At 37.9% G+C, this 27,158-nt stretch overlaps 1 protein-coding gene across 3 annotated transcripts in view; it reads left to right on the plus strand.

The window, feature by feature from the left end:
• The first annotated feature begins 564 nt into the window (after window positions 1-564).
• TAOK3 (TAO kinase 3) overlaps window positions 565-27,158 on the plus strand; it is a 174,771-nt gene continuing 148,177 nt past the window's right edge. Inside the window, exon 1 of one of the 3 annotated variants that reach the window (XM_026514976.4) lies at window positions 565-869. The gene's annotated coding sequence lies outside the window, so the exon portion shown is untranslated. The remainder of the gene's footprint in view (window positions 870-27,158) is intronic. The other 2 variants (XM_057306029.1, XM_057306031.1) reach the window with 2 other exon arrangements.

Here is a 27,158-nt window from a genome sequence, read left to right on the forward strand (position 1 = left end):
CGTCTGTCGAACGCAATGCAAGGGCAACTCCCTTGCCAAAGATATGAAAGAACTTAAATCCAGGAAATATTTACAAGTCCGGAGTGATTACATGCTATACTAATTCATGCATTATTACTTGGGAACTGAGCAAGAATGGAAGAGTGGGGCCCTCCTCAAAAGCTCTCACACGGTGGTCCCCCCAGAGTCCCAGGGGGCCTTGGCCTCTGGGAGGCTCCCAAGAAAAGTAAAGGCGCAGAGGAGTGCCATGAACTTTGACCCCAGCACAGTACAAACATCGCAGACCGCACCCCAGGCGGGCCCGCGGGGTAACTGAAGTTGCAGGGTCTTCCGCGTCTGAGGAAACGCCGCCCCGCCCCGTCCCGCCCACCGGCAACTCCACCAATCCTCAGGCGCCATCGACGGCTCGGCTTCCCAGGCACCTCCAATCAAGTACCTATATCCGGCCCCAGGCCTGGCCCCGCGGTCAGGGGAGGTCAGTAGAGAGCCTATCGGAGCCGAGCTGGGGGCGTGGTCGGGGCAGGGGGCGGGCGAACTGAGACCGCGGGGCGGAGCGCGCTCGGCGCAGTCGGGTGCGATTGGCCACCCCTGGCAGGAGCCGCACCTCGGACAGCAGCAGCAGCGGCGGCGGGAGGGTCCGTGTGGCGCTCGGCGGCGACGGCGGCGACGGCGGCAGGGTACTGCGTGAGAGAGTAGGACCCGACACCGAGACCGCGGGCGGAGGCTCCGCGTGGCCGGACCCGACACTCAGCGACCCGACCCGGGGATCCTCCGGGGGACAAGCGGCAGAAGAGCGACTCGGGAACAAGTGTGGGAGAGGAAGCGGCGGCGGAGACGCCGGGCCCGGGGGTGGTGACAGCAGGTCTGAGGTGAGAGCACCGGGGCGCGGGACGGTGACAGAGTGAGCCGAGGGAAGAGGACCCTGGGCGGAGTGAGGTCGAGGAAGACTCGAGTGACGGGAGTCCGGGAGCGGTTTTGTCCGTACTGGGGAGAGAAGACCCCGAGAGGGGCCGGGATAGCGGGGCTTGGGACAGCGCGTCTAGGGGGAGTCCCCGAGAGGGCTTGGGGCAGCGAGAGTGAAGAGAGGAGACCCTCCCCGCCCCCGAGGGCTTGGGACAGCGGTTCTACGTGAGTCCCCGAGAGGGCTTGGGACAGCGGGCGTGAAGAGAGGGGACCCCGATAGGGCTTGGGACAGCGAGTGTGAAGGAAGGGGACCCGAGAGGGCTTGGGACAGCGGGTATGAAGGGAAGGAACCCTGAGAGGGGCCGAGACAGTGGCTCTGAAGAGAGGGGACCCCGAGAGGGCTTGGGACAGCGAGTGTGGAGGGAGGGGACCCGAGAGGGCTTAGGACAGTAGATCTGATTGAGGGATCTCCCGAGAGGAGCCGGGACAGAGGCTTTAGGGGGAGTCCCCGAGAAGGCTTAGGACAGCGAGCATGAAGTGAGGGGACCCAGAGAGGACTTGGGACAGCAGGTCTGATGGGGGGACACTCCTGAGAGGGGTCGGGAGAGCGGGTGTGAGGGCGACCCGGAGACGGGCTTCGGAGCGCGCGAGTGAACGTGGAAGGGGGGAGCGAGCCTGGGTCGGGGTCTCCGCGCGGGGCGAGTCGGAACTGCAGGCAGCGCACAGCGAGGGGAGGAGGCGTGCTGCTCCCAGGGTCTGCAGTCAGCCAATCTCCCCAAAGGTGGTGTGTGAGATATGGGACAGCCCGAGCCCCCGTGACTCTGTGGGTGACTCCGTGGAGCAGGGATTATGTAATGAAACCTCTCCTAAGTAGAACGCAAGTGCTGGAGGGTCTGGCAGAAGCGCAGAGATCTTGGCAAGAGCCAGAGACCCAATGCCCGACCTCTCTCCTCACTGGCCCCTGGCTTTTGATGTGTTTCTCAGAGTTTGACATGGATGCCTTGAAATTGAGGGGCTTCTGGGCATTAATACCTTAACGAGAACGGGAAAAGTTGGAGAGGGCTTTTCCAAGCCACCAGAAGCTGATAGAAAGGGAAAGGGATCCTTTTGGAGACCCATGTTTTGGATTAATTGGGATGTTGATGGTGATAGACCCTGTATTTTTCACTTCAGCTCAGGGAGTTAAGAAAGGTTTTTAGATTTGGCAGCACTTTGGTATCAATGTTTACAATACAGATTCAAAGGAACTATACACTAAGTTTGACTGTTTAACTTTGATGTGTTGGAGATAGTTGGGAGGTCAAACTAAATTTTGAAAGGCAGTTATTGGAGTGACTAACTGATAGCACTTTCCAATAATTTCTCATCCTCAAAGCTACCAGGGCTGAGCTTTAGGCATAATTCCAGGACAAGCTAAGGAAAGAGATAAGCCTATTTAAACCAGACACTGTGCCCTGGTAGGAGGCAAGTGAGTGTCTATTAAAATGCTGAAACAAATAGTGGAAAGCCAGAGGGGGGTGGGAATTGGGGGGTAGGCCTCCTACTTTGATGGGTGTGAAAATTAGACTAATGACCAGGCTAGTTGTTCACAGGACTTAGGATATGTTAATACTGCCCTGAGTACCTTTCAAATGTTCTCTTGAATGTACATGCTTTGTTACAGTTGTACCCAGCAGTTTTGCATTTGAATTTTTTTAACCTTTTTCTCTGTGTGTTGCTCCTCCTCACCTCTTCTCTTTGAGAGACTAGTTTCTTTTTTATAGAAGCGAACTTAGACAATGATGGTTTGGGAAAAATAATGGGGAATGTCATTATCATTTCACAGTTACTTAGATATCTTCTTTGTTTCCGGTTTAGAATATGTATTATTAGAAGCTTTTGCCCTTGTGTAGTAATGGTCAGCTTCAACAAAGGGGAAGAAAGAAATGCTGTGCCCCCCCCCCCCCCGCCCCAAAGACGTAATGGAGAAAGCTTAGGTAGAACTGCCTATTTAAATCCAAGACAAACATTATTGAAGTCATTTTCATCAGGGTGATAGTAAGTAGAGGACACGTGTCATTTGGGGATTTTATTTGATATTACCTGCTACAGAGCAGTTCTTATATGACTTCAGAGAGCGTGGAGCTGGATATGGTTATGAAAATTCCACCGACTAGAAGTCCTCCCCTAAGAAATAACAGTTAAGGAGATAAGAGCAACAACAGCAAATGCAAATTTAAAATATGACACTATGATTTATTGAAGATGTATTAAGTATGTTTTTTAATGCTAAATTTATTTTTCCAGAACTCTAGGTCGAAGTCAAGTAAAAAACAAAGTCAGTTGATTCAAGAGGTTATTTACAAAGGGCATATATTCGTTATGTAGTGCACGTAACTTAAGAAATGGTCTGTGGAATGATTGGGAATCTCAGTACCAATAATTCTACAAAGTAATAGAAATGTTTGAGTAGATAAGCTCTTTGATCATACTTGTTAGGTCATTTCTGACTGGTACAAATGGTAGTTTCTTAAGACAAAACATTAATTTTAATTCCTTATAAGAAAAGAAAGTGTTCTGATACTCTCCGGAGTGATGACTAAAGCAGTCATTTCAACCACATTACGTTATGGTATTGATCCAGAGATGATGAAGAGAGATTCATTGTAATAGAATTTTTAGTGATAGGAAGGGCCTAGAGTGACTTTTTATTCCTTGGGGTGATGAGTGGGTGGGTAGGAGGGTGGGAATTGTGTAGGAATTTATTTTCATTTATTTCACAAAAGTACACCATGAGAAACTGTAAATATGTCAAGTCGTTATGCTGTGCTCATTTAAACTATTTCTTTTCAATTAAAAAATATGCTGAAAACAAGAAATTAAGAAGGAGCTTTCCACCTTCATATGAATGGTAATAGCAACAACAGAATGCAAGTCCTTTTGGTTTGGAGTTCTTAAACTAGTCTTACTCTTGATTTAGCAGGATACAAGCACTACCCTGTAAGTACAATAAACCATTTTGCCCTTTCTTTACCACTTGAGTCATATACAGTCAAACCATTGTCATCTCAGAGTCTACCTTGATATCTAATTTGGTTTAATGTTTAAGCCAACCTGAATAAAGTTCTCATTGCTTGCCAGTGTGTGTATTTGTTGGTTTCAGAAGTATAGAAGAATGAATGAAAACTATTGGTACTTTTATTTTAGAGCCTCCGTGAAAATCCTTTTTCTTTCACAATCTTTTCCTCCAGTCTTTTTCTTCCCTCCCCCCAAAAAGAAAGTAGACGGACAGATAGACAGAAAGCTTCCACCCAAAAGTGTTTTGTGACTCTCCTAGGGGAAGACTTCTTTTCAGTCTTCAATGAGTTCAGTGAGCTCATCTTCAATGATTCTTTCAACCAATGAGGACAGTTTTGAATTCGTAGTTTTGAGTTGTAAGATATTGTACAGTTGCAGTTCAGCATAGGGAGTTTAGGCTGTGATTATTTAGCTTTATCATCCATTTAATTGATTGCTTCGTTATTTGTGTTATTAATGTTAAAAGTTTGTTACTGTTTCTTAAACGCAGACTGAGTAAAAATAAAACAGAACAACAACACCACCAAAACGCAAGTGGTATCTATCAGTCTAGCTGTCCTTATAGATTAGATACACTGAGTTTATGGGCCAAAATGTGATCTAACTCATTTCTAAGCTACAGGCATCAAATTAAAAGCAACAGCTTTTTAGAATTTTTAGGATAACCAGCAGGAATTAAATTGATCATTCCAGCTATATGTTATTAAATTTACCGAAATATTTTATAAATCAACCTAATATATTTTTTTTTCTGTTTGACCTGAGATTTGTTAGAGACACTGAATCTAAATTATTTCCATTTTAAAACAGAATGACTTAAGGGTCCGTTTCTTGATTTCTTAACACAGATCAGCCTCCTAACCATTGTCGGCTATCCCACACGTACACATATTTCATCCCCAGAGTGGGTGAAAAAGAGATTTTGCCTTGGAAAAGACACTTTATGCCTAGGAAAACCTACTCCCCTTAAACAAAGAGGTGTGGCGCAAGTGGCTTTAGGTACTAACACTGAGAATTTACATGCTGGAGTCTAGTCTTTGGGCCCCTTCCACTTACCTTCTAGCCTCAGTGAAATGATGGATAGCAAATTCAACCCCACAATATACATTTTGTTACACTTAATATTTTAGTCAATTATCAAAGTGCCAATTGGAAGCCTTCAGTTTTTCTTCCATCCATTATTTCTGATGGACAATGGGATAACCCTTTATTTCCAGATCAAATTAGGACTCTGGGCACTATATATTTATTTTTATATGTTTCAGCTCTGTCTAATGACACAGGCTTGTGTCCACAACAATCAAAAGTTATGACAATTCAAATAGATTTTATTTACCCATTACAATAGATGGCACTAATCAAGGCAGAATGTTTTCTTACATAAACTAACAACCTAATTAGTCTTGGCAGTAGAGACACAGAACAGAATCGTAGATTGTGGCCAATTTTCCATTCTGTTGTGAACATTAGCCTTTACTTTTTGAAGAGTGTGTGCGTGAACACACAACTATTTCCAGAAACCACATATACTTTTTAAATGATCTAGGTCAAGAATTAATAGCAGAGATACAAAGTTACAATGTTATGCTTCATGTACCTTTATGTTTCTGTTGTCTCTTGTGTAAAATTTCTCTTCTGTCATTGTATTCCAGTTCCTTGTTTACATGTGTTTGCTGGTCTTTTACTATTCTGTGAGCACTTCGAGGCAGAGCTGGGTGGTATTCATCTTTGCATTCCCCATGGCAAGTTTAGTACCAGGCACAAAGTACGAAGATATTCCATAAATGTGAATTAAATGAGTGAATGAATTAATGATGAGCAAATTGTAGATTCTATTTACGTTCACACTGTTTCTTATACACCAAAAGAGACAAGGATTCAGTTAGAACACATGAGCTAATATTAGCATTATTCATCTGTCATATAAGAAACAGTATGATACAGTGGAAGGAGAAAAGACCTTACACTCAGACCTAGGCATCTACTTTGGCTTTGTCATTATGCCAGCTGGTTTACCCTGGGTAAATTACTTAAGTCTTAAAGCTCTCAATTCTCTCATCCGTCAAATAAGAATACATACCTCACAGGATTCTTATAACGAATAAATGAAGCAGTTTATGTAAAGTGCTGAGCAAAGTGACTTGAACATGAAAGTGTTTAATAAATCGTAGCTGCTTATTATTTTAATCACTTGAAACAATTTTTTATTGTTGTTTTTGCTCTATTCCCCATATCTCATCAATTGCTAAATCCCATGGCTCCTGACTCCAAAAAGAATAATTAATCGATTCACATATAGGGAAATTGAGACAGTGAGGGTAAGTGACTTCCCAAGGTCAGACAATGGTAAATTTGACCCCTGTGACCTAGAGCTGGTTTTTCAACTCACTACACTTTCCACTTCATTCCTCTCAATGGTCCAAGAAGGAGCAAACAAGGGCCTTGATAAGGTGCTAGGAAAGGACTACTGTGATGATCTTCCGGTCTCCTTTTCTTTTTCATACTTCCTATATACATTGCTTCTGTCTTACTCTCCCTAAAGTACAGCTCTGATTTTGTCACTCACATGTTCAAGACTTTAATAATTCCCCATGGCCTACTGAATTCAGTACAGATTTATCAAACTGTTTTTAGGTTCCTAATGCTCCGTGATGTGTGTGTGTGTGTGTGTGTGTGTGTGTGTGTATTCCTGTGCCCCAGCCAGACCAGCCTACTTACTGGCTGAGTACTTACTGATTTGCTATCTTCAGGTCTTTTTTCCTGCCGGTTCTTTTCCCTAGAATGCCTTCTATTTCTCCTTTCTCAGACCTACCTCTCACGCCATCATCTTCCATGAGGCCTTTCCTGATCATCCTCCTTGCTTCTCTTTCCCTTGAATTCCTTAAGTACTTTGTATGTTTTCTTATTACATTAACATTCTCTCTGATTTTACGTTATAGGGTTTGTACTTGTCTTTCCTAAATGTCCATCTTCTTGATTTTAAAAGGACAGTGTCATACACATCCAACCAAGTACCTTGCACCTAGTATCTGCTCAATAAATATTTGTTGAATTGTATTAAATTTAAATACTTAATTTAGGTTCAAAAATCAGATTTAAATTTAATTATTGTTGCCAGGGAAGATAACAGAGATAATTCTTAAGTGAAAAATTCCCTTCTGACCCTGGCAGTTGGTAAATTCAATGTCAGTGCTAGCAAGCATTTGGAAACTTGTATGTTCATATTTGGCTTGATAATATTCCCTAAAGTGAATTTTGACTCTGAGTGTTTGGGATTTGTTATTTTTGTTTCCTTAGGTGATGTTCTTATCTGTAAGGAATGGGTTCTAACTTCAGGTCTTTGGACGTTTCCAAACTTTTTTCTGGGTATTAGCAACAAATAAAATAAGATTCCTTTCATTTGCAACAGAAGGTGGTTGTTCACTTGGTCAGAGGAAGAGTCTGGGAGAGATCTAATACTCCACTCTTCCAAAGCAAATTCCTTACTTTGTGATGTAAACAATTTGCAGCTGTGAGCAGGTAAACTAAGTGTTATTCCTACCTTCCATATGTATTCTTCTCCACAGTGCTTACTACCTTCTGACCTATCAAATATTTTATTTATTTATCTTATATGTCTATACTGGAATGTAGTCTATGAAAGCAGAGATTTTTGTTTTATTCATTGCTGTATCCCAACCCATAAAACAGTGCCTACCATGTAGTAGGTGCTCAGTAAACACTTACTGAATGACTAGATCAATTTGTCTTTGGGAATTCCTCCAATTTGTTGGCTAAAAAGAAAGTTTTGTTATTTTAAGGATAGGAAGTAAAATCCTAAGGAAGTAAGGTATAGCTTGGAAGAACAGAGTTTATCTGTATATTTTACTCTCTCTGGGTTTTACATTTGTCTTTGAGCTGCCTTGAATTTACTACATTTTTGTTTTATTGATTATAAACAAAAGCTGTTCTGCCACCAAACCATACATCCATGATTATGTCTCAGTCTGGCTAAAATCTAAGAAAACTGTGTTCATTGTAACAAAATCTAATAGAAGCCTGATGGCATAGCTCTTAGGCATTAAAGGCTAATAAGACCAAAATTTTAATAAAATTCAGTACAGGGACATTATCCCGTTAAAAGCCCTTCACTTGTTTTTCTTTGGTGATAATATTAACCCTGAAAATTGGTCAGATCAAGCTTCTGATATTAATTTGGGGTTATCAGTTTTCTGCATGTACAAGTAATTGGGTTTGAAATGTGTTTTAAGCCTGAGTTAAAAGAACTTAGTCACTGGTGACTCATGGTAAGAAGTTTTTCCTTTTCCCTGCTGGAACATATGCCATTGCCTCCAACCTGGCTTTTTTGAAACATTGAAAATATAAAGAATCCTACTTTTATATACTATGTTCTGGAAAAGCTCTTTTAGGTTTAAGGTGGTGGCCTTAATTAACAGTTTTTTAGTAATGAGCACTACATTTGACTTTCCAAATTTCCATGCAATTTTTTTTAGTCACTGCCTTTTGGAAGTTTTCTTACCATTATGTGAAATTGTCAAAAGTCTACTAGATAGTGTGTGAATGACCACAAGGACTTTTTCTTGTTCATTACTGTATTCCTGGTGCCTAGAACAGTGCTTTGTTCAGAGAGAGCAATTTACATATTTGTTGAGTGAAGTAACATAATTCTTTATAACAGTACATCTTACAAAAATAGTTAAAGTCTGTTGAAATAATTTTTCTCCAGCCCTGTTGAATTAGGTAATTGTCAGTTCACAGTCAAGCTAGTTTGGGAGGCCCTTGAATTAGCCCAAGATAGTTCTACCCTAATAGTTCTTAGCATTGATTGTGCCAACCTGAAATCTCCTTTAGTGCTTCGCTTACAAAAGGAAGAGTAAATCGGCAACACCCAAAGGCACTTGCACCTGTGGGAACCAATGGGCGTCCTAACAGGAAATACGTTCAGCTTGCAATACCCATAGTAATGTGCAGCGCCCAGGTCACGCTGTTTTATCTGCAGTTCCTTGTTAGGATTGTACAACGTTTCTTCAAGTTGTTTTTTTTTTTTTTTAATATATATATGTTTAAAAGAAAATGAACTTCAGATTTGAGAATTAAAATGTGAACGGTTATTTCCATTTTCTTCATTTATCAAGGAATTGGTGAGTTGTTCTTCTTTAAGTAAGTTCTTTCTTTACCTTCTAATGTTGTGTCCCCTGAAACCTCACTCTAGCGTGCAGGGAGAAGGGGAATGGAGGGTACGTAAGGGTAAATTAATTACAACTTAAACTGATATTATTATCAATGGTAATAAGCAGTTGTGAGCTTTACATGATACCATTACAGTAGGTAGTGATAGAATTTCATAGATTTGTTTAGCTTGACAAGTTTTCCTGTTTTATAGGGACTAAGGGAAAAAATTCAGTTAAAGTTTTTAGAAAATTCTTTCCAAAATGTCAAACTGTAAAGCTGTATACAGTAATGTAATGCTGTTAACGTTAACTCTCTGACCAGGAAGTACTCTCTTGAAGCCTCATTTATAAAACTGTATCTATAATAACTTCCTTTCTCGGAATGAAGGTGCTGATAGCGTGGCGTTGTTCTTACAACTTAAGTTGAGCTCAGTTTTATCTTTCCTAATGAACAAGAGGCAGTTTTTTAAAGAAAGTTGTCTCTGGGGCAATCTTACTGCTGGAGAATTTTTAAAGTTTTTAGTATGTTGGATTGGAGATGTAGGACATGCATTTGAGAAGATCTACTGGACTAAGCTTGGTATTTTGTTTTACACTTAGCATTTTATTATAAATATGGTTCATGTCTAAACATTGCTAATAAACTCTTTGTTGAATTTTATGTGAATATTTATGGCCTTAGCTCAAAGTCCAGCTGAGAGTAATCAACCTCAAAAATCACTGGATTCCTATGCTCTATTTATTTTAGTTTGTAGTTTGAGATTATACAAATAAATATTAGAACTTTTTTTCAGAAATTGTTTGGTTTTTTTTTCCCCTTTTTTCTGGGTAAGTAAGCTAAATACTGAGCTGCAAATAAAACATGAAAATCTTGTCAGAAGAGTCTGTTAAACAAAAATTTTAAATATACTGAAGGCTATTTTTATTAAATGGATGTAGTTTGTGCTTATGATTGATATTCCTGTAAAACAGTATTTCAAAATGAAGCTACTCAAAATGGCACATTATTCATCCTAGAGATTTTAAAAAATATCAAGGCCATGTCCTATTTTTCTTCTTTTCTAGCAAGGGAAAATAGGATAGAAAGCAGCAATTTCTCAAACGTAATGCCAAATTTAGAGACAGAAAAGTCAGAAGATTCGATCATGCTTATCTTGTTTTGTAATTTTTTTTTTGTTTTTGGTACATAGGGTTAGTTATTTATTAAAGTATAAAAATAAAATATCTTAGCCATGAGGTAATTTATGACACGACTCTCATCCATAAAATGAAATTAGATGAAGTAAGAAAGTAAATAAGTTGCTCACCAGCTCATGGTTTGTATGTTGAAAAATTAATGCAAAGTATTTTATTAACCAAGAAAGGCGCCTTAATACCTTCTTTACCACTTTCACTACGCTCTTAGAACAATGGTTGAAATGAAATGTGTATAATCCTGACTTCCAAACTCCTAATACTTTACATGTTAAATGTGTAAATTAAAGTCCTACAATCGTACATAGGATGCATTTTCATTCAAGAAGCATTGCAGTGGATATTAGTGATTTGGGGACTCTATTCTTCTGATATGTAAAAATGAAAATTAAAACTTTCAAGTACTCTTTGAAATATGATGTCACAGTGTGCTTAAGATTCATGATTATTAAACACTTAAAAGTACAAATTATGTTAATTTCATTTTTAATAGCTAGGGAGGCCTTTTATGATTGTTATATCAGCGCTCCACAAGTAACCCAATCATATCTTGGGTGGGGATGGGTTAGAGGAAGTAGGTGGGGCTTCACAGTAGTGACAGATTATTGCAGATTATATGGCTGCCTGCCAAAAGGCCACTAGTTGGAAAAGTGGAAGTTACTAACTGCATCCTATTAATTTGTACATATTAATTTGTAACCATTTATAACTGTTTGCTGGTTTCACACGCAGATGACAAGTTTTGAATTTCTGGCTCACTTGACATGTGCTTAATGTTCTGTCCTTTAGCTTGGTCGTATTCCCTGCATACTCTGCAAAGATCACACTGACCATCTTGTGGAAGGCCATGTGTTAGCAGCAAAAAAGGGGAGGGGTGCACAGAGCTGTAAACCACAACTGCTTTACTTTCTAGCTAAAAGTGTTACAGAGTTAATATGTAAAGTGTCCCATCATATTTAGGCAATTTCTATAAAATACTAATAAAAATAGTGTGTCTTTTGAAGGAGATTGTAGTTCTCACTTGTATTGGTTCACTTTGAAATTCCTGCTGTTTCAACGTACAAGGAAGCTTTGTAGAGGAAATATGACATCTTTGCCCAGATGCAAAAAGAGGGAATTACAGTGGAGAGTTATTTTTAGAGGTGTCTTCTTATGAATATATTTTATGTACTGAGAAGTACCTCTCAAAGTTTAGTTTCTGTTTCAGGGTCACTGGCAGAAGTTAAATAGGTTGATCCGGTCACTGGATATTCTATTAAGAAAGTACTTTTAAAAGCATTTTGATGTCACCCCCAGCCAGCCTAGTCAGTCGTGACCTGGCTGATCTCAGTGATAGCATTTGTCAAAAATGTAACCAAATTGAGAAGATATTGAGATGCTATCATATAGTACCATCATATAGTAATGTAAGTGTCCTACTAAAAGAGGGGACAATTAACTTCCATTTCATAGCAGTGTCCCATTCTCCTTCAGGACTAGAGTGCATTGTTTTGAGTATAAGGGAAGGTTAGAAGTGAGTGAGGGAATCTGTCCATTTGTATCACTGACAGTTCTTAGATGTTCTTTCCTAACTCTTGTACACAGTGAGTAACATGTCCAGGTTCCTTATACCTGTTACTTTTGGCTTCGGTCACGTATGTTTGAGGTTGGCAATGTGATCTAATAATTAACAAGAGCATATCGGATGAACATGTCTACCACTTACAGCTCACTGGCTTTGTGACAAGAAAGAATGTACATTTGAGTATAAAGAAGAGTGTTTTTTGTTTTCACCATCTTAGTCTCAGGGGTTGATATCCTGTAATGGGTCAGTTAACTTTGTTAAATATTGAAAAACAACTAATTTTTACATAAGCGGATTTTCATGGGGCTGTGTTAACAAAGCAGATGTGAAATCTGGGGGCATCTGCAGTAAATTCCTCGAGCAAAGCAATGAAACTACTTATAGAGTATTTGAAAAACATTTAAGCTTTGTGAATATATTCTTACTGTTGGAAATTTCTGGGTCTTAATCTGTAGTATAAGCCCTTTACCTGGTAGGCAGCCTTTGCATTAGTCTGTGTCTCATTCTCGCTTCTGATACCCCCTAGTTTTACAGTCTCCAGGCTCAGCATGTTGCCGATAGAATACACTATATCTCTGTGCACCTGTCTTACTCAGACCCTTATGGCCTCATTCCTGGATTACCTCAGTTGCCTTCCTTCATTTCTGTCTTTTTCCAACTCCTCCTGATTAAACTTCTTTAAATGCTACTCCTCCCCTTTTCAGAAAGCTTCACTGGTTCCATGTTTCCACCACATTAAATCTAACCTCTTCTGCCTGACTTTCAACGTCCTTTCTAATCTGTCCCACACTATTCATCCAGCTTCATTTCCCATGTTCTTTGGCCTGTTCTTTCTTCTCTATTGAGGTCAGTCTATCTCTGCCACACGCCATACTTGTTTAAGTCTGTGCCCCTGGTACTATATCTCCTTTATTCAAAAAGCCCTCCTCCCTGGGGTGGGGGGGGGGCTGGGTGTCTCAGTCAGTTAAGTGTCCAGCTCTTGATTTCGGCTTAGGTCATGATCTCAGGATCCTGAGATTGAGCCCTTCATTGGGCTCTGCACTGAGAGAGTCTCTCTCTCTCTCCCTGTGCTACCCCCCCCCCCAAAAAAAGCCCTCCTCCCTTCTCTCTGCCTATTCAAATTTTACCTTTTCTTCAAGATCCTGTGTAAAATTTCCTTCCTATTGGAAGTAAAATCAATTTTGCAGCAAAATCCCAGATTTTTAAACTAGCAAACCAGTGAACAAAAATGTGCATAGTATCTTAAATCATCCAGTTTTATCTTCACTAATGATGTAAGCATTTTGAGTGCAAGGACCATATCTTACATTTCAGTCTTTCACAGTTCCTGGCAGATGCTGAGGCACCTGACCTTGATTTGAAGGAAAAGAAAAGAAAAGAAGTCTATTTCATTCTGCCTATCTAAAATCAAGTCAACAAGCCTAGTAATATTGAAGAGACCTGAATGTTTCTCCAATTTGGGTCAGGTCTGTCACCTCATTTACAGAAAAACGGGAGGCAAATGAAGACAATTTTGTAACTGATTATAGATTGACATGCTTGCTTTTCTTTATGAGAAACTGTATATGTGTGTATATCTATATGGATATTCATATATACAGGTGAGTTTGTTTCCTTTATTAAGGAATGAGATAGTCAACTGCTCTCAGAGAAATTTAGTTTTGATATTAACAACTTTCCATCCTGTCACTATAAATTAAATATGATCAATAAATTTTGTGTAATCAAGAAATATTCTTATCCAGTTCTTTAAGTAACCTAAGTGTAAATGCCTACTGTGTATAATGTTAGGCTCTATGAAGGGACATCAAAGTTAACTACATATGATCCCTTCCCCCAAAAAACTGTTAAGGAATTCTATTACGGAAAACAAAATATATACTCAAAAGCTTAAACATAAGAATATTTGTTACTTCAAGTGGATGCGTATGGCTTTAATTTTCAGTCAGTTTCCTGTCTTTTTTTTTTTTTTTTAAGATTTTATTTATTTATTTGACAGAGACGCAGCCAGCGAGAGAGAGAACACAGGCAGGGGGAGTGGGAGAGGAAGAAGCAGGCTCCCAGCAGAGGATCCTGATGTGGGGCTCAATCCCAGACCGCTGGGATCACGCCCTGAGCCGAAGGCAGACGCTTAATGACTGAGCCACCCAGGTGCCCCCCCCCCTTTTTTTTAAGATTTTATTTATTTATTTGACAGAAAGAGACAGCAAGAGAGGGAACACAAGCAAGGGGAGTGGGAGAGGAAGAAGCAGGCTTCCCACCGAGCAGGAAGCCCTATGTGGGGCTCGATCTCAGGACCCTGGGATCATGACCTGAGCCGAAGGCAGACACTTAACTGACTGAGCCACCCAGGCGCCCCTCAGTTTCCTGTCTTTTGAAATAATACATGCTTTTTGTATTGATGCCAAAGAGCATACAGGACAAACAAATGAAAAAAATTTAAAGAAAACTCCCCATCATTATTTTTCCAGTTTTATTGAGGTATAATCGACCTACAGCATTCTATTAGTCCAAGGTGTACAACATAATGATTTATGTCTATATTGTGAAATGATCACCACAATAAATTTAGTTGACATCAATCACCTCATATAGTTAACAAAGCTTTTTCCATTGTGATGAGAATGTTTAAGATTTACTCTTAGCATCTTTCAAATAAACAATTCAGTGTTGTTAAGTATTATCACCATGCTGTACATTACATCCCCAGAACTTATTTATCTTATAACTAAGTTTTTACCTTTTGATCACCTTCACGCATTTCCCCCCACTCTCCACCCCCTGCCTCTGGTAACCACCAATCTGTCCTCTGTATCTGAGTTCAGTTTTTTTTAAATTCCACATATAAGTGAAATCATTCAGTTTTTTTTTTTTCTGTCTGACTTAATTCACTTAGCATATTGCCCTAAAGGTTCATGCATGTTGTCACAAATAGCAGGATTTCCTTCTTTTCTGTGGCTGAATAATAATCCATTATATACAGATACTACATTTTCTTTATCCATTCATTCACTGATGAACACTTTGATTATTTCTGTACCTTGGCTATTATAAGTAATGCTGCAATGAACATGGGAGTGCAGATACCTTTTCAAGATAGTGATTTCATTTCCTTTAGATATTTCTGGATCCTATGGTAGCTCTTTTGAGGAAGCTCCATGTTTTCCATAGTGGCTGCACCAATTTACATGCCCACTTTTTTTTTTTTTCTAGTGTATGCCTTCCTTTGTATTAATGCCATAGAACATAAAGGACACCCAAATGAAAACTTTTAAAATACAAAACGTTTTACATTCATAAAAGTGAATATTTGGAAATGTCTAGTTAATGCTTTAGATTTTTGTGTCAATGCTTGGTTTTAGATACTACCTTTCACTGCGAAGATTAAGGTTAAATAACTCTGTAGAGTGTTGTATTTTTAGTGTCCACAGAACAACTGCTATAAGTCCAAGATGCCATTCCTATATTACAATAAAAGCTGGTTAGATAACATGCCAGTGATAAAAAAAAATTTGAAATTATGGACTATTCCATACAGTTTAGGATTTTTAAAAAATCGTTTCCCAAAATAATGATAAGGTTTTTCATTTATACAGGGCTTTAGAATTTATGTAATGATTTCATATTATTTCATGAGTCTCACAACTTTGTGAGAACTATTGTTCTCACTTTATGGATGAGACTATTGAGGATTGAGGCTGAGAGAAATTAAGTGATGTACTTAAGATCACACAGCTAGTAAGGAAGTGGCAGAAATTACTTAAACCCAGACTTTCTGATTTAAAGGTTAGACCTCTTTTCCTTTAGACCACAAATCCAAATTGAGTTATTTAGGGAATAAAACTCATACTTTTTCCTGTTTCCAGTTAAGATAAAATTCACATAACATAAAGTTTGTCATTTAAAAGTGTACAATTCAAGTTTTTATTGTATCCACAATGTTATGCAACCATCATCACTGTCTAATTCCAGAATATTTCCATCACTCCAAAAAGAAACCCTGTACCTGTCAGCATCCCATCTCAATTACGCCCATCCCTTGGCAACCACTAACTTTCTGTCTCTATGGGTTTGCCCACTCTGGATACTTAATATAAATGGAAGTGAATTGTTGTCAGACTTCTCCACTTAGCATAATGTTTTCAAGGGTCATCCATGCTATGGCATGTGTCAGTGCTTCATTTTTATGGATGACTTCTATTCCATTAGATCAATAGGGGACAGTGTATTCATTCTTCAGTTGATGGACTTTTGAGTTGTTCCCAGTTCTTGTCTATTATGAATAATGCTACTGTGAACATTCATATGCAAGTTTTTGTGTGAATATGTTTTCAATTCTCTTGGATATATACCTAGGAGAATTTCTCATAATTATTTTTGTAAAATAATTCAAATGGAAGTGCTTTGAAATTATTTTTGAGTCCTTTCTTCACAACTGTCTCATACACACGTACACACAAAATAGTTTCTTTAGCTGCTTTGTTTCCCACATCTGTTCTTCAGAAGTAAAGCAGAGGCAAACTTTAGCTCAGATCCTGAACAAGAAGTCTCTAATTCTAAGTGAATGTAATCTGAGTTCAACACTGCCTGGTACATTCCAGATACTGTGAAGTACAAGTAAGTCTATGGTATCTCTTTTACCGCTAGTCATATTCAATTAATGGAATCAAGAAATGTCCATGTTCTTCCAAAGTAAGGGAGAATGGCATCAATGCCACAAGAAGTAAAGTACTTTCTATACATGAGGAAGGAAGAGATTACTTCTGCCCCAGGGAGATGGGGTAACTTGGAGATAGAATTGGAGGAGTCTTGAACACTGGGTAGCTTTTCAGCAGGTTTGCTGGGGCATAATCTGTATTTTTTAGCCTAGTTCAGACATTGTGAATAAAATATAGGAAACCTAGGGACAGTGACAAACCAAAGGCCCTTGAACCCTGTACCAAGAGGTTTGAACTTTGAACAGTAGGTACTGGGGAGCCATTTGAAGTGCTTGAATAGAAGAGACTGATGCAATCAGAGCCTCTGAAAGATGACTCCATCAGCTGTTGGTAAGGCAACTTAAAGCAAGAGATTGGGGATGAGGACTTGGACTGGTAATGAGGTTCTGGAAGTAGTACAGCCTCAATGCAAAGAAGAAAAGCAGCTTGTGAGAGATTTATTGAGGACATTGGCAGGTTGAACGAGATAGATAAAAGCATAAGAGTGAATCAGATCAATAAGAGAACGTGCAGAGAAAAGAGAAGGGGACCAGTATAGATCCTTGTGTTAAGAGGTAAGCGAAAGAGGACAAGTCGAGAGAGGTGGGTTGGAAAGGAACTTCTCAGAGGAGGGTGCCACACAAGCCAAGAAACAAGATGTTCCATAAAGGTTGTAGAAGGGTATGACCCGAGAAGGGTCCTCTTGGATTTGGAGATCAGGACGTTAGAGCTAGTGAGTCCCTAGGAAATTTCCCTCTCCTCATCGCGGTAAATGATACCTTGAGCATATTGTAGGCCAAAAGGAGACTGCGGAGAGCAATGGAAGATTTAAGAAAAGCGAAAGGAGTAGATTAATGAAATGAGAAGGTAGTAGGATATAAAATTAAAAGGTAGTTTCTTTGGTGCTGTTGGGGGTGAGGTGTTTAACCTGTAAAAGGAAGGACTAAAGGATGAAGTTGATTGAGTATATAGAGAAATTTTAAGATGGAATGGAGAAAAAATTGAGGAAGCTTACATCGAATAGCCTCAAAGTAGAATTTATAGTATTATTGCTTATTAGTAGTGCTATAGATAGAACAGTTAGAATTAGAGGGGCACCAGCCTAGATGGCTCAGTGGGTCATGATCCCAGGGTCCTGGGATGGAGCCTCTAGGCTAGGACTCCCAGCTCAGTGGGGAGTCTGCTACTTCCACTTGTGGTCTTTCTTGCTCTCTCTCTCTCTCAAATAAATGAAATCTAGAAAATATCTTGAATTATCTCAGGCATATGTAGAAGGATTAAATTCTGTCTTTCCATCCTGTATAAATCTTCATTCTTTTAGCTGTGTACTAAACATCTTTGCTGATGCTTTTAAATGCATTTTCCTCCCCAAAGCATAGCAAGTCTATGTGATACAACACATAGACTACCAGTTATGCTTGTTGAGTCCATTTTTCTGCTAATTATTCAAGGTGTGTATTTTGAGTGCTAATAATATTGACAACGCAAGTACAGCATTTTGTTTAAAAGTTAGTTCATAATCCTGTTTGAATTTTTTTATATAAACATTTGTTTCTCTAAAAGATTCTCCAAACTAATGTTATTGTGCTTTCTATAGAACAGAAATTTTTTAGTGATCCATTATAGTGTAGCAGGCACTGTGGAGACTTTGTAATCTGCACAATATTTATATAGTTAAAAGTAATAATGATGAAAAAAAAACCAGTAAGAATGATGAATAGATGTCCCTGTTGTAAGATGTTACAAAATCAGTTGCCTATGAGTCCTGAAGTTTGGAGTTCCCAGCAAGAACACTTGTTGGTAAATGTGTAGAAATGGAAGCAAATACTCCCTTGCTCCCTTTAATGTTTTCTCCCATTCTCCACAAAATGGTGGGAAGTCCTTGACCCAAGATAACTCTTAGGTAATTTTTAACAACTATATAAATAACCTATGCTTTTCATTTTAACAAACAGAAAATATAGATGAGTAATTAGAAAATAAAAGTTATCTTCTGTACTTCAATATTTTGACATATAGTCTTCCAGACTTATTTAAAAATGTATTTTTTAAAGTAGTGATTAGGGGGGCACCTGGCTGGCTCAGTTGGTAGAACATGTGACTCTTGAACTTGGGGCTGTGAATTCGAGCCCCACATTGGGTATAGAGATTACTCCAAAATAAAATCTTTAAAAAATAATAATAATGATTAAAGAGGTTATATTGCATTATTATATTGTTTAATAAGCTGTTTTTTAACTTCAGCAGTTTATCATTATACCATCTAAGCAAATACTCATATTTCTATGCCTAAATGTACTGCTTCCACATCATTTTAAACCAGCATCGTTTTATGGATATTCAAGGTGGATTTTGTTTTTGTTAGTTTTTATTCTTACAAATTATCCTGAATAGCTCCTTAGTTATTCATCTCCAGTATAACGCTAGTTTTCTTTACAGTCATAGAAGATTCTACAGCAGATGCACTATAAGAACCTGGTTTCCAAGATTATATTTTGTTTTGTTTTCAAAAAGGGTGGGGGAATAGCATTATTATGCTGTGTGTCCCAACAAAGGCTTCAATTGCTTAAGAAATGTCCTTTCCCCACCCACTAGAAGCACAAGCTAATGTGTCTCACAGTTCTGTCGACCAACAACGGTTTGAAAAGATGCATACTTATCTCCGTAAACACATGGCTTTTTCCTTGGCCTTCATCTGCTCCAGAGGAACTCCAGCTCCCCTTCTTCCCTTAGACTATCACCAGCCTTCCTTCCTCTTATATTCCTGCCTACTCAGGAATTTTTGTTCAGTTTTTGCATTCAAACCTCTTGGTTATAAGCCAAGGTCATCATTAAGATGGGAAAGACTTTGGATTTGTCCAAAATAACCAATTACTACAGTCATTTAATTAATGAATATTTTGTGCCCATTATTGTTACAGCTATATTTCAGCCTCCTTAATTTATTCTATTTTGTATTTTTTAAAAAAATTGTATCTTGGGCGCCTGGGTGGCTCAGATGGTTAAGTGTCTGCATTTGGCTCAGGTCATGATCCCAGGAAGATCGAGTCCCACATCAGGCTCCTGCTTAGCAGGGAGTCTGCTTCTCCCTCTCCCTCTGCCTCTCCCCCTGCTTGTGCACTCTCTTCCTCCCTCCCTCTCTTTCTCTCAAATGAATGAATAAAATCTTTAAAAAAATTGTATCCTGATCTGACCCTAAAAAATATTTTCATTACCATTATACTAAAACTTTTACTTCAAATTTATATCAGTACAGTAAATATGAATGCAAGTGTAGAAGGTTTTCAGTCGGTTCAGTAGGCTTGGTTTTTAACATTTTATTTAATGGTTAGGTGACTGAGTAGACTAAGTTTATAAAATTTGCTAAGTGATCCTTAACTGGCTAGCATCTTAGAAAAACAAAATAAAGTTGTAATTGTCTTTGACAAGGTGAAGGAGAGCCTGGGTATTAATGAGAAGTTAACTGGAAGACTTGAAGTGAACCAAATGATTCAATAAATGACTAAAAAAAAAAAAACCCAAAAAACAAAAATAAAGTGTGGAACTCTAACAGGGGCCTCCAGATTTTCAAAAAGCATGGCAGAAAGAGAAATAGCCTTGCTAGATAGAGTATTGTTAATTATGGGAGAGTAAACTATTGTCATTTAAAAAGCTTTAATATTGTTAATAGTATTATTAATAGAGCATGATTTCTGTTGCAGTTAAGGAGACTTTAGCTGAATTCCACTAGTTTCTAATATGTATTGACAGAGGAGAGATGCATGCAAGGGATAAAAAACAGGAGTGAGAGCAAAAAGTTCTAATTGCCACATATCTTTCATTTTACTGAACATATCGTAAAGCGATAGTTGCTGATACCACATTTCTTAGATGGATGTTCCATCGTTGTCAACAGATGAATAGGTATTGTTGATGTGAACACCACTTCTCCCTTGTGAGCCAGGTAAGATGGATGATTGTGTTAGAATGTGGTGTTCCGTCTGCTCTATATATCAGCAGAGATTTACACCTGCACTTTTATATAATAACTGAACAAATCAACTCTATAATTGCCTTACCCAAATCTAGTGGATTATATTTACTATGACACCTGCTTTCACTTTGTTTTAAAAGAATCAAGAGCTTGAGTTTTTGTATTCTGGCAAAACAGAAAAGAAAATTAGGGATGTATACAGGATAAAGGGCAATTAGTACATTAGGGACTCTGGGGGGAAATGAGTGTGGTCAATATAAAAAATAAAAATGACCAGAATCAAAAGTCAGTCCGTTGTCACTGTTCTAAATTTGTAAGTGTCTACAGGATTTCTTAAGTTGTAGAACTCGGAAAAATTAAGTTCTACGGAATTTTTAAAGAATCTGAGTTTAAAAGAAAACACTAAAACTCCAAAATTGCCATCTCTGAATTGCTCCCTTTAAGTACTTCCTTTAAATTAAATGTATTGGTGGTTTAATTTGGTATCATTCTGACACTTTATTCTGCAGTTTGCTAATGCACCTAATGCAGTTCCCTGAATATGCCAAACACTTAATAAGTATTTACAATGATTTTTTTGTGTATTCTAAGTCCTAGGTTTAATGTAAAGTGTCACATATATGGAGTGTACGGAGACTCCTGAATTTCCATGACAAATTTGTGCTTTTGATTAATGAATTTACTTCACAGAGAAGTGCTATCTAGATTCTACCAATATCTGTGGAAGGGACCAGTGTGTGTGTGTGTATGTGTGTGTGTGCGTGTGTGTGTGTATTTAAAACCTGAGAAATATGAATAGAACCTGATATCCACATTTTTGAAGACCTAATTTCTGACTGAGGTTTACAATGTCTCACAACAGAGTACCATCTGATATTTTATATTGTATTACATATTTTATTTACTAACAGCACACAAGTTTATAACTCTTCGTTGCATTACCTGAGTGAAGAGTCTGACATTTACTATGTTGATTTCTGCAGACTTCTGGGGATGATAAGTTTCTAACCTTTATTATTTCAAATCTTGAACTAAATGTGCTTACTTCCTACTTGTATAACAAGATCTTTTACAAAACATTGCAGAAAATATTCTTTACCAAGCTTTAAAAAGGATAAAATTCAAAGTTATTTTGTACTAATAAAACTTTACTGATCGTATTTGCGTAGTAGTGTCTGTTAACAAATTAGGACATAGTCTGTAACTATCAGCGGATTGATTCCTTAAGCTAGCTTTTCACTGGAAGCACCAATATTATAATAACATCAAAGCTAAATATTCTCTGAGATGAGGAAGCCGCATGGTCCCTCCCAACTCTGAAATCCTCTGATTTCAAGCTAATTTCAAATGAAGGAGGAAGTCTGGCTAAAGTAAGACAGTGAAAATGTTAAAACAAGCAAGTGAGGGATTACAAAAGACTTTTGTTAGCAGGCTTTAGTGGACTTCCTTGATAAAAATCTTATTAAAACCATTATAATAGGCAGTTTTGTAGTTAAAACTAAGCAAAGAAGGAAATATTTTGAAAACAGGTAAAAATGAAATCAACCCTTCCCCTTATTTTTTTTCCCCCTAAGTTTGCTTAGTTGGACCATATGCCCCATACATTCGTAGCACACATATCAACGGAGTGGCCGTCTGATTACTCACTCCTTTTATATTAGATTTAATTATTTAAATTAGTTAAAACTTCTGAGCTAATTAAAATTATTTAAGATGTATTATTGCTCTTAAAATAAAATTTGGACGATAAACTAACCAAAATATTTTTACCTAATTTAGACTCATATAAAGATAGTAGAACAAAAAAAAATATGAGGCATTTGGGAAATTTAAGATTTCCTTTGTATTTGATGACATTAATATTTTATTGTGAAATGTTAGGTATACTTATGGTATAGTTATTATGTTTTTAAAAGAAGGGATTTTTTAGATGTACAGTCTAAAATGTTTATGGATGAAATGGCATATCTAGGGGCACCTGGGTGGATCAGTCCTTAAGCATCTCCCTTCGGCTAAGGGCGTGATTCGAGCCCCACATCAGGCTCCTCCACTGGGAGCCTGCTTCTTCCTCTCCCACTCCCCAGCTTGTGTTCCCTCTCTCGCTGGCTGTCTCTATCTCTCTGTCAAATAAATAAATAAAATCTTAAAAAAAAAAAAAGAAAGAAAAAAGAAATGGCATATCTAGGGTTTGCTTCAAAATAATGGAGAGTAGATTGGGGAAGTGGACTGGACCATGAGTTGATAATTTAAAGCCGGGCATGACATAGCTCAACTTTATGTTTGACATTTTCCATGAAAAAAAAATTAAAAAAAAAATTTAATACACATCTATGAAGTTTTCTGTACAAAACTATTTGAAATGCCTTTATTCCTTGTAAAATGTAGGTAATGCTTTTTTTTTTTTTTTCAAAAAATTCCACACCTTGCCATTCTCTTCTCATAGTCCAGATTCCTGATCCTCTCTTTGCTGTTAGCAAAGAGCTGTTAAAATTGTCACATGGTAGAAAAAGAGCAGGGGGAAGAAAGTCACTTCATTGTGCCCAGAGAAATTTAACTCCTTTGCTCTTCTTCCCTCTCCAACCTGGTGGAGAGTTCTCTCCTTTTTTGGGAGTTGGGGTAGAGGCAGCCAAGTTATCATTAGATAATAATCATTACATTCCATTCAGTTGTATCTAATTTTATCACAAATATATGTATGCACCGAAATGTTTGGAAAGTACTTATAGTTATCTCCATAATTCAGATTTATAATTTATTCTCTACAAAGATCAATATTTTAGTTAACGAAGCTCTAACTTATTGCTAAAATAGTCACTTTGTGTTTTAAAAGGAGTAAGTGCCATTTCTCTATAGTATGAATAGTGTGTGGAAATAATCATTTTTGATGGTCAAAATATTAATAAACTGACCACAGCATGCAAGATTTTGTGAAATACAAAGAATAGCTTAGTATTTCAAAATTTTAGAAATTGGGGAAAAGGGGAATTTCAAATAAACTAAAGGCCATGATTGATTGTATTGGAAGAATCTGTAGAAAACTAAAATTCTCAATAAATGTCTCTACTTCACAGCCCTATGATATAATTCATTACACATATTTAAAGATAACAATGGTATAGACCATTCAGGCCAATAGTTATGAAGACTTCACAAATGCAGTACATTTGGGAATTGAGTTTTTTGGTAAATTGAATATTATGAAGAACTGAGAATTTTCATTCACTTCAAGCCCTTGTCTTAGTTTCTCAGCCTCTCTTTCTCTCCTCTCCTCTCCCCTCCCCTCCCCTCCCCTCCCCTCCCCTCCCGTCCTCTCCTCTCCTCTCCATGCTGTGTGTCCTCCTCACTGCCACCAGAGTTAACTTTGTTGAAGAGAAATCTGACCATCATTCACTGACTTCAAAAACTCCAGTGTCACCCACACTGTTCATGCAAAATCCAGACTGCCTTCGTGTAGCACCCACAGTCAGACTGCGAGCTTCATCCCTTTTTTGGCCTCTCCCAGGAGAGAACTCGAAGTTCAAGCACAATGAAGTCTTCGCTGGTGCCAGGGAATCCTATGCTTTTCTGATACAATTGTGCTTTTGAATGCTCTGTTCCCTCTGCTTAGAATGGTTTTTCCTTCCTCCATCTCATCTTGTAAGACCCAGATGAAAGACGCCTTCCCTCAATTCCCCCAGACAACACTTACTATTCCGTCTTTTGTTTTCATAAGCGCTTTTCATCATGTCACTATTTTTTGTACTATATTCTAACCACTTGGTGGTGTTTATCACCCTTTCTATGGATTGATTGTTTCATTCAATCATTCTTTCAAATATTAATTGAGAAGTTACTATGCCCCAGACATTGTTGTGGCACTGGAGATAGAGTGGTAATTTAAATAGTGACTGTCTCTAGTGGAGGACACATACATTTAAAAAAAAAAAAAAGCATATACACATTATGAATTTACAGCTGTGATATCAGTGAAGACGGGGTTTCTATTCAATACCCCTTTGTAGATTGCCCACCCTGGTTTCCCACCTCTACCCACCAGCGCAAAAGCTAACACTTCACACGAAGAATCAGCTCAATAAATGCTTAAAGAGGTGAGTGATGCTTGTATAACTACACAGATTTATTAGATTAAACTTTATTTTGAAATTTTATAGATTGACACAGTTGTAAGAAATAGAGATACTATACTTCACATACCCTTTACCTAGTCTCCTGCAAAGATAATGCCTTACAGAACTGTAGTAGTGTAATACAACTAGGATATTGATATTGTCCAGATTTCCCCATATACTGGTACTTGTCTGTCTGCGTATGTATATGTGTGTGTATTTAGATCCATGCAATTTTTCACATGTGTAGGTTTGTGTATACACCGCCACAGTCAAGATAGAAAACAATTCTATCACCACAAGGCTACATCACCACACCTGCTCCCATCCCCATCTCCCCAGCCCCTATCCTTAAACCCTGGCAACCACTAACCTGTTCTGCATCATTTCAAGAAAGTCATACAAATGAAATCCTATAGTATGTAACCTTTGTAGATTGGCCTTTTTTCCACTTAGTATAATTCTCTGGGCATTCTTGAAGTTGTTAGGTGTATCACTGGTTCATTCCCTTTTATTCCTAAATAGTATTCCGTAGTATGGATGTATTACAGTTTATCATTTATTGGTTGAAGGACATCTGGATTGTTTGCAGTTTTTGGCTATTACAAATAATGCTGCTGTGAACATTTGTGTATAAATTCCACACAAATTTCCATTTCTCTGGGATAAATACCCAGGAATGCAATTGCTGGGTCATATGGTAATGTTTAGTTTTATAAGAAAGCTCCACACTGTTTTCTAGAGGATTATACCGTTGAAAATATAAGAAAGCAACATAGGAGAGATCCAGTTTCTCCATATTCTCACCAGCATTTGGTTATATCACTATTTTTTTTTATCTTAGCCATTCTGATAGGTATGTAGTAACACCTCATTGTGGTTTTATTTGCATTTCCCTGATAGCTGATAAAGTTGAGCATCTTTTCATGTGCTTGTTTGCCATTCATATATCCTCTTCAGTGGAATTTCTCTTTTTCTTTTGCCCGTTTTCTAATTGCGTTTTTGGCCTTTTTTTTTTTTTTTTTTTTTTTTTTTTTTTTTACTGTTGAGTTTTGACAGTTCTCAATATATTCTGCATACTGATCTTATTGAATGCATGCTTTGCAAACATTTTTTTTCTCACTCCGTAGCTTGTCTTTTCATCCTTTTAATGGGATCTTTTGCAAAAGAAAGGTTTTAAATTTTGGTTAGGTACAATTTATCAATTGTTCAATGTATGGGTCGTGCTTTTGGTGTCAAATCTAAGAACTCTGCCTATTGCTAGATCCCGAAGATATTCACCTATGCTTCTTATCTAACATTTTACAGTTTTGTGTCTACATTTGAATCTGTAATCCATTTTGAGTTAACTTTTGTATAAGGTACGAGGTTTAGCCTATGGATATCCAAGTTGCTTCAGTACCGTTTGTCGAAAAGGTATTCTTCCTTCGTTGAATTACTTTTGCACCTTTGTCAAAAATCACTTGAGCATATTTGCGTGTGTATAATTCTGGGTTCTCTTTTCTGTTCAATTGATGTATGTGTCTGTCTCTCCACCACTACCAAATTGTCTTGATTACTGTAGTTATATACTAAGCCTTAATATTGAATAAAGTGACATTTATTCTTCTTCAAGATTGTTCAGCTATTCTAGTTCTTTTGCCTTTTCATATAAGTTTTAGAATAGGTTTGCCTATGCCTACAAAAAACTTTGCTGGGATTCTGATAGAAATTGCATTAAAACTATACATCAATTTGGAAAGAATTGACATCTTTTCTATGTTAAGTCTTCTGATCTGTGAACATGGTATGTCTCTTTGTTTACTTAGATCTTTGATTTCTCTTATAAGCATTTTGTAATTGTGAGCATGCAGATTCTTTACATGTGTGCCAAGTTTATACCTAAATATTTCATTTTCTTTGAAGTGATTATAAATGATACTGTTTTTAATGTCTGTTTCCCCATGTTTAGTATTAGTATATAGAAACTGGTTTTTATGGACTGATCTCATATCTTTGTGACCTGGCTCAACTCACTTCTTAGTTTTGTATTTTTGTAGATTCCTTGAGATTTTCCATATTGACAATCATGTTTCTGTCAATAGTGACAATTTTATTTCTCCCTTTCAAAGCTGTATGCCTTCCTCTCTTTTTCTTGCTTAGGCGCCTTGGCTAGAACCTTCAATACAATGTTGAATAGAAGTGGCAAGAGCAGTCATCCTTGTCTTGTTCCTGATCCTAGGGAAGGACCCTAAAGAAGACATCCATCCAGTCTTCCACTATTAAGCATAATATATATTTTGGTAGATGCTCTTTACCAAGTTAAAGTAGTTCTCCATTCCTAACTTTCTAAGGGTTTGGGGTTTTTTTAAGTCATAAAGAAGTGTTGGATATTGACAGGTGCTTTTTCTGCAGCAATTGATATATATGATCATAGGATTTTTCTTTAGCCTGTCCATAAGGTAGATTATATTCAAATGTTGCATCAACCTTGAATATCTTAAATAATAATAA

This window comes from Ursus arctos, unplaced genomic scaffold (assembly GCF_023065955.2).
Source record: "Ursus arctos isolate Adak ecotype North America unplaced genomic scaffold, UrsArc2.0 scaffold_34, whole genome shotgun sequence".
NCBI lineage: Eukaryota > Metazoa > Chordata > Mammalia > Carnivora > Ursidae > Ursus > Ursus arctos.